This window comes from Erpetoichthys calabaricus, chromosome 4 (assembly GCF_900747795.2).
Source record: "Erpetoichthys calabaricus chromosome 4, fErpCal1.3, whole genome shotgun sequence".
In the NCBI taxonomy this organism is placed as follows: Eukaryota; Metazoa; Chordata; class Cladistia; order Polypteriformes; family Polypteridae; genus Erpetoichthys; species Erpetoichthys calabaricus.
In genome coordinates, this window is record NC_041397.2 from 154,369,423 (window position 1) to 154,378,051 (window position 8,629).

General features: G+C 37.7%; 1 pseudogene; it reads left to right on the forward strand.

Annotated features, from left to right (window-relative positions):
• The first annotated feature begins 3,217 nt into the window (after positions 1-3,217).
• On the forward strand, positions 3,218-8,072 carry LOC114651155 (uncharacterized; annotated as a pseudogene).
• Positions 8,073-8,629: the final 557 nt, after the last annotated feature.

Below are 8,629 nucleotides of genomic sequence, written 5' to 3' on the forward strand. Positions count from 1 at the left end.
AGTGCCTTGAATTGAAGCACGTGGAAATGCACTACCTGAAGAAGGGAACCCCAGAAACAGTGGTTGGGATTAAGAGTTCTATCTCACTGGATAAATTAGGCACAATGATTTGAGACTGGCAGACTGGTGTAGTGACCATCCTGTTGTGGTGGTTTAGAGAATAAAGCAAACATGTTACATTTATTGAGTGATCACACTCCTCAGCCACCCAGGTAAAGGCAATGCTGACATACTAAAATAAACACTTTACAACTGGTGTGTAATGTCTCCTCTCCTGTTTGTTTGTGGATGACTGTGATGTTGTCAGACTTTGTAACTTAGTGTGAATCATTTGTGATGAGAATTCAATATCTTCAGGTCTGGGGCATAAGCTGCTACAATTATAACAGTTCAAGTACCTCAGGTTTGTGTTCACATGTTAGTAGTAGAGGTGAAAATAAATTTTTAAAAAGGATATTTAGTTAAGCAGAAATTAAAACAATTCTTTTATCTTGTTGGCTGATTTGTTATGCTGTAGATTACTTGTCAAACTAATATTTTTTATTGGAGCAATACATTTTTGATTTTTGATTTATCAAACTGAATAAAGGCTATGTACAACTTTCCCGACTAGTTTACAGTTCAATCTTCCTTTTGTACTTTTAATGCACTACAACTTAAATATATGAATTAAAAAAAGCTTGTTTAATGCCATGTGGACATAAATAAGTATATGATAGAATGTGTAAATGTAAGGATATATTGCATGTTGTTTTGGAACTATAAAATAATTGTGTAAACACTGCAGGCTTGTATACTAGGAAATGTGTTACAGTATAATACATCTGTATGGAGAAAGTAAAATAATATCATTGTAACTAATAGTCTCTGTGACCAGCTCCAATAATATTTTATTTATGGGACAGTCAAATTTGCTATTGGTATTGCTACATAAAGCCTGCTTTTCACAAGCAGAAATTGCTTTATGAAATCTAGATCAGTTTTATTAAGAGAGTGTGACCCTTTCATAACAATGATGTATCCTACTTATTCCATAATTAATTACTTTATAGGTTCAATGGGTTTCTAAAATATATGGTGTAAGATTAATTTCTTAAAGTGCGTGGTTTTTAGATTAATTATTGCTCAACTTGTGCATTCTATCATATAAATGTGGTTGACATGGCAGCCCATTTGTTGAAGTACAGAAGAATAAATTAGGTGCATGATGAAATGTCTCATCATGCAGATGAATACCACAGGATCTTTGTTGATGCAAAGTGTGCAGGACTGTGATATTTTTTTCTTTTAAGCAGTTAAAATTTCTAACATCCAAAGATTATTTTAGACATTGCGTCAATTAAAGATGTGAACACTTTATGCAGATACTTTATTCAGAAAGTAACTTAATTAATTGCACTTCTGTTATACTGGTTTTTGCTGAATGCTGTAAAAGAGGATTAGTATTAAGAACAATTGAAAAAGAAGAAAGTCAAAGTCGGATCTATAGTAATTTGCAGAGTAAAGCTCTCAGTAATTGATTTCAAATGTTGCCTGTAATTTGTAAATGCTATGTTAACAATCAAAGTGAACTGGTTGTGAATAAAACCATAAAGTCCATTGATTACATTACTTGCAGTATTGCAAAGTATGGTATGCAGTGCTTTTTGAAAAAAATAGTCTAATTTACTTTACAAACCCAGAAAATGCTGAAAAGTCCTTAAGTGGCATATTGAGGCACATTAGCAAATCCTAAAAGATCATTGCTCTGAAGGGAATATACTGCTTCTTATGGAAACTAACTCTTGTTGCTTTTATGTGGCCTCACACTTCATTGGATGAAAGATAATAACCCTGTACAGGGGCTTTTACTTAAGGGTTCGCATTAATTAGAAGCATGTAGCTCCTGAAAAATACACGAATGATCAAATAACAGCATAATATATATTAATCCCTGTATAAAAAAATTCAATACCCTTCCACAAATAAAATGAAATCCTAATCCTTCATATAAGAGTCTGTTTCCTGAATATTTACTGTAACTGACTAGAAAGCAAATTCAGTACATGTTGTTGTTTCTGTAACTGGCTTGCAAAGGTCAAGATGTCATCAATTATTCTTAGAAATGCATTTGGCTGTCATTGCTCTTTGTGCAGTGCTTTGGTTTATATGACCTTTGTTATTGGATTTCTACCTTCTAATTTCATAAGTAGTGCTTTTAAGCACATCCCTCCCTGTAATTCAAGCTTTCAATTGCAAATCCTTATTGATAGTTGTGATAAATTAGTTCCTCTGTAGCAAGTTCAGCATTTTAAGAATGCTTTATCACCTTCACTTGGAATAGAGGTTACTTTCCCTAAGATGTTCCCCTGAAGAGACTTTGCAGAATATTCTCTTGTAATATTTAGCATGGTTCAAATTAGCTGACAAAATTTGACAGGCTTTCTCTCTTAATATGGAAATGCAGTTTTAGAATCAGAAGTCTCTATTCATTTGCATGCACCTCTGCTGTATTATTGCACACTGAACTGGAGCTTAATCTGCCAAACACCTTAGTAACCTTTGTATTTTTTCTTTTCCCTAACAGTTTTTAAAAGGCACAAAAATAATTACCATTAATCACCATCCAGTTTAGCATACAAAACACTGTAAATAATCAGAAGCAGTGTTAAAAATATTTTTGCCCAAACTGGTTATTTTTATCTCCGTATATGAGCATAACCTGAGGTTACATTACCTTCCACACATAACATATGAATAAGCTAGTGTTGTATGATCAATTTCTATTACATCTTGCAAATTTCTGTTTGAAACGTTTTACGATCTTAAAAGTAACGGGAACTGTTTAACACATCATTAATTACACAATCCACTTTTTGGACTGAGTCAGTAAATAACATCATGGAAATTACAGGAAATGGCTCTGCAATCACAGTGTACTGAGAATGTAAAATATCAATGGCACATGTCTCGATGCATGCTCAATAATCCAGGTAAGGAAATCCTAGAAATTTGATTCTGTTCATCTGGACAAAGTTTTTAAGTGGGAGAAATATTTCGAGACTTATCCAAGTCTCTTCCTCAGTCTCAATTGACTGCAGGTTTCCCCAACTTTATAAACAGTACCTTTGCTTAATCACAGAGACTAGGAAGAGACTTGGATAAGTCTCGAAAATATTTCTCCCACTTAAAAACTTTGTCCAGATGAACAGAATCAAATTTCTAGGATTTCCTTACCTGGAAATCCTAGAGCATGCATCGAGACATCGAGAGCCACTTTGGCAAGGACGGCCTAAAGCTTGTACGTGAGTATGAGCAAACAGCACGCAAGATGGCAGACTACAGGAACCATCTGAGATTCAGCCTCAGATGTAGACAGAGCGGGATCACTCCTAAAAGTCTACAGATGAAATCGTCAGTAAAAGGCCTGCGAGCTAACAAAATCCTCCGGAAGGCACAGAGTCAGCTGCTAAATGAACGGGTGAGACAAACTAACTTCACTATTGATGTTTTAAAATCTAAAGAGGAGCAGATCCACCAAAGACTTTCTTCACTTCTAGATGAGAAAACACTTCAACGGGTGCTTGAGTTCACCAGGAAGGCTCGTCTAGCACAGCATGAAAAGTCTAAAACCAGGCAAAAGAGGAAGTTTGATCTACTTGCTGTGCGCCACTAACACCAGCACACTATGGGGAGTGTCCTCCACAACCAGCAGAAAGAAGGATGCCAGACAGAAACTAAAGATGTGGACAAATGGGTGAAGAACTTGTCTGACAAACAACTCACCCAAGCAGAGAAAAACGTCCTTTCTAAAGGGTTAAATTTTGCGGTCACACCGAAACAAATCCCGCTAGTGGAACTGATTACAGCCACAGAATCTGCTATCAGAAACAACAACATTGCTGATTTGGAAGCAGAACAACTGCGGATAAAAGTTTTGGCATGTCTCAGCAATGCAAAACCCCCTGCATCCAATATCAGCATTGAGGAGAGGAAGGCCCGCACGGCACTCAGCAAGGACAACAACATCTTCATCCTTCCAGCGGACAAGGGGAGATGCACAGTTGTGCTAAACCAGACAGACTACCATGAGAAAATTTTGTCTCTGCTCAGTGACAAAAAATACTTATGAGCCCTTAAAGCGAGATCCAGGTAGTGGTTACAAGAAAAAGGTGATAGATTGTCTTAAGCAGTTAGTTCAGGACAATGCTATTGACCGGACCACATACCACAGATTATACCCAGGGGAATCTATACCAAGTCTGTATGGTTTACCAAAAATACACAAACAGGGTGCTCCTTTAAGACCCATTGTCTGCATGATCAATTCAGTCACGTATAACATCTCCAAGTTCCTGGCCGCTGTTCTTAACCCGGTGGTAGGCAGCTCAAAACACCACATTCAGAACACATTGGATTTCGTGGAGAAAGTGAGAGAGGTCATTATGGAGGCAGAAGAAACCTTGGTCTCATTTGATGTTACATCTCTATTCACTTGTGTCCCAGTGACTGAAGCAGTGGAGGTAGTACGTAAGAGATTACAGAATGACCCCACTCTCAGTAAAAGAACCTCTCTCAACGCAGACCAAGTGTGCCTGCTTTTGGAACTGTGTCTTCAATCCACATATTTCATATACAAAAGCCAGTACTACAGGCAGAAGCACGGGTGTGCCATGGGTTCCCCTGTTTCACCTATAGTAGCCAATCTATATATGGAAGAAGTGGAAAAGAGGGCTCTATCATCCTATCCTGGAACACCACCGAGCCATTGGTTCAGATATGTGGATGACACCTGGGTGAAAATCAGATCTCAGGAGGTACCACAGTTCACAGACCACATCAACGGGGTGGACAAACACATCAATGTTCACCAGAGAGGATATGGAAAATAACAAGCTAGCCTTCTTTGTGAAATTTCCATCGTCAACGGGGGACATTTGAAAGTGGATGTGTACCGTAAACCCACACATACGGACCAGTATCTAAGGTTTGACTCTCACCATCCACTAGAGCACAAACTAGGTGTCATTAGGACTCTACAACACAGAGCTAACACCATTCCCACAGACTCAGAGGCCAGGGAAGCAGAAGAACACCACGTTAAAAAGGCCCTGAGTAAATGTGGATATCCCAGCTGGTCCTTTGTCAAAGCAGGGAGGACACCTAAAGAACGCTCCAAGCGATTCATGAGAGAGGAAGGACATCCACTGCCTAAGTGAAAACCCTCAGTGATCCCGTATGTGTCAGGAGTATCGGAACAGCTGAGGCGCATTTTCTCGAAACACCGGGTCTCAGTGGCTTTCAAACCCCAAAACACGCTACACCAAAGATTGGTCCATCCCAAGGATCGGGTCCCACGGCACAAACAGAGTAACATAGTTTACGCAGTTAAGTGCCAGGAGGAGTGCCGTGAATTGTACATCGGGGAAACCAAGCAGCTACTGGCTAAGCGCATGTCACAACACAGAAGAGCTTCCTCGTCAGGCCAGGACTCCGCAGTCTATTTACATCTACAGGATAGTGGTCACTCCTTTAAAGATGAAGAGGTGCACATCCTGGACAGGGAGGAGCACTGGTTTGAGAGAGGAATCAAGGAGGCCATTTACGTGAAAAAGGAACGGCCATCTCTGAACAGAGGAGGGGGCCTAAGGGTACATCTGTCGCCATCTTACAATGCTGTGATTGCAGCCATTCCTCAACCCTCTATGAATGGTTCACACGTCTACTAATCAGTGGACAATTTGCATATCACTGATCAACTGGCCCTTTGTCAATGGTGCTAGTCACTGTGATTAAGCAAAGGTACTGTTTATAAGGTTGGGGAAACCTGCAGTCAATTGAGACTGAGGAAGAGACTTGGATAAGTCTCGAAATATTTCTCCCACTTAAAAACTTTGTCCAGATGAACAGAATCAAATTTCTAGGATATCAATGGCACAGTTTATTGTAGAGGACCTCAGTCTGCTGAATCATGCAAAGTTTTGGTACTCCAAGCCTAAGACACAATGTTATGCGTTCAGCAGTCACTTCTTGATTTCACAACTGAAATGAGAATTGTTAAGTTGTATAGTTTCTGGGAGGACATGTTGCCCTGTTTTTGGGTATTCTAAATATTTCTCTTCTATTGTCATTGTCTTCAGCTAATGTGTTAGCTGCTTGTAACTGTTGAATAAACTTTCACTTTGTTGTAGACAGACTGTGCATCATTCCTTTATGATTATATTCAACATTGCAGACTTGCCAACAATAAATTATTCATATAAAGTTTTTGCAGTAGTAAGCAGTAAAAATATTCAATAATTAGTAATCATTGCATATCTGTAGTATGCATTTTGAAAGGCACTGCAGACATATGTGCTCATTTTATTATACTTGTATGCTTTCAAGTAGGTTTATCTTGTGAGCAAATAATTAAAAGTGTGTTACTTATACATGTCATATGCAGTGACTTTTGACACCAGTTTTTTGGGGTTTTGTCCTTTAACACTTGTTTTGCTGCATATGTAATTGAGAGATAAGAAATGTGGAAATAAATAAAGCACCATATTTCAAGAAGGGTGTCTTCCCTGCAGAACATACACACCCATGTTTCTCTGGGTCTTACTTCTAAACTTTGACTAAACCAATCCAGAAAAAGCAAATGATTGTGTGTAAAAGATGAAAGTAATTTAAAAAAAAAAAAAACAGGGTATGAAATATGCTGTCCAATACTAATGTATGTTAGGACAGTGGTTCTCAAGTTCAATTCTGGAAGCTCACTGAAGATGCAAGTTTTCATCCCAACCAATTTCTTCTTTTAACTGGACTCATTTCAATTTAGCAAACTACTACTTCCCAGTCTGTGTTTGCACATTTTATTTTGTTTTTCTTTTTATTTGCAAATTTAAAATAGATTGTATTTGCATTGTGTGTTGTGTGTTAGATACAAGAAGATTAATTTCTTGCATTTAAATATGTTTTTATTTGCAGCTTTCTGATTATCTATATCATTATTTACTAATAACCACAAGTAGTAACACTAAAATGCCTCCCCTTTAGCATTCAGTGTTGTTTGCACTGGTGTCTGCTCTGCTTGGTATTAATTGTAAGACAGGATTTTAAAGTAAGTGACCTAATGAGTATCTAAAGATATGAAAGAAATGTACCACTAATTAACTTTTGTTAATGTAAAATAAAAGAAGGAATAAAAAAGGTCAGCTAATTAAACAATGCAATCTTTTAAAATGAAAATGAGTCATTGTTTATGAAACTTGCAGCCACATGAGGCCCACTGAACGTGAGAACCACTGCAATAAGAAATAGTCACCTCAGATTTATACAAAGAAAGTAATACTTTATAATGTTCTATGAATTTAAAAGGAAACAATAAAATTAATTAATAGGCATAGAATGTGGGAGTTATGTAACTTATGTAAATGAAGAGTGGCCACTTGGCACCTGATTTGTCTGTTTGCCGATCTTTCAGATCAAAAGCACTCTCCTGGGCACTTGCCATGTCTTCCTTATCTTTGTTTTTTCTTCATCATACCAATACATATAGCACTCATCCCAGCTGAGACAGCATTAAACTATGTTGGGTTTTACTTCTGATAAAGCACTTGAATCAGTACTAAAGCTGAGTCAGCCCTTCTTTTACTTCATGTACACTATACTAGAGCTCATTTGAGTAGCTCTTGTTATACCTTTCATTCTCAGCTCCTAGTAGCCCAAAAATACCACTTCTCGACAAACATCCAATCCCTTAAAAGGATTCTCATCCTAGCCTTCTCAATTATGGATTTGTGCTTCCATCTATTGGTTTGATGATCTTGTGACCCCCTTCTATCCATTCATGGCCTCCCTCCCTCCAAGTAGAGAGTTCATGTATACCCATCCCTTAATAGTGTACTTCCTATCTAGCATTATAGAGGTTTTTTCTTTGCCTTTTACTGTTTCACAAGTTTTACTCCTGCTGCTCAATTTTGTAGGTTCCACAGCCTTCTGCCACTTTATTATCAGTCTCTTACTTTTTTGGAATTTTGTTGTAGGTTAAACTCTATATTGGACTATTGTGGTTTTGTATACCACCACACTTGTCTTCAAAAAGCTCCTGACAATTTACCCCATTAGAAAATAGTAATCAGATTGTGTACATATGGGTACAGAATTGATTTAAATGCAGACAGCATTCTACTAAGCCGTGGCATTCTCTTTAACTGAGTTTCAAGATTTCAGAAGTGACATCTATAATGGTCAGTACTGGAGGCTGTGTTTTTCTAACTTTTATAAACTATTGTAATAATGTTTACAGATAACAGTAAATCTAAAAGATTAGTAATTACTCTAGAGTATTGGAAGTATCTCCTGATTACCATCATGGGTTTATTTTAGTATGATATTCTGAAATTATGTTGGTGAAGGGAACAGAGGAGACAAGGAGGTGATGGGTATGTATGGTGTCAAGAAGGGGAATGAAGAAGGTCAGATGATGGTGGATTTTGCAAAAAGGATGGGCATGGCTATGGTGAATATGTATTTTAAGAAGAGGGAGGAACATAGGGTGATGTACAAGAGTGGAGGAAGATGCACACGGATAGATTATATGCTATGCAGAAGAGAAAATCTGAAGGAGATTGTAGACTGCAAACTGGTGGCAGGGGAAAGTGTAGTT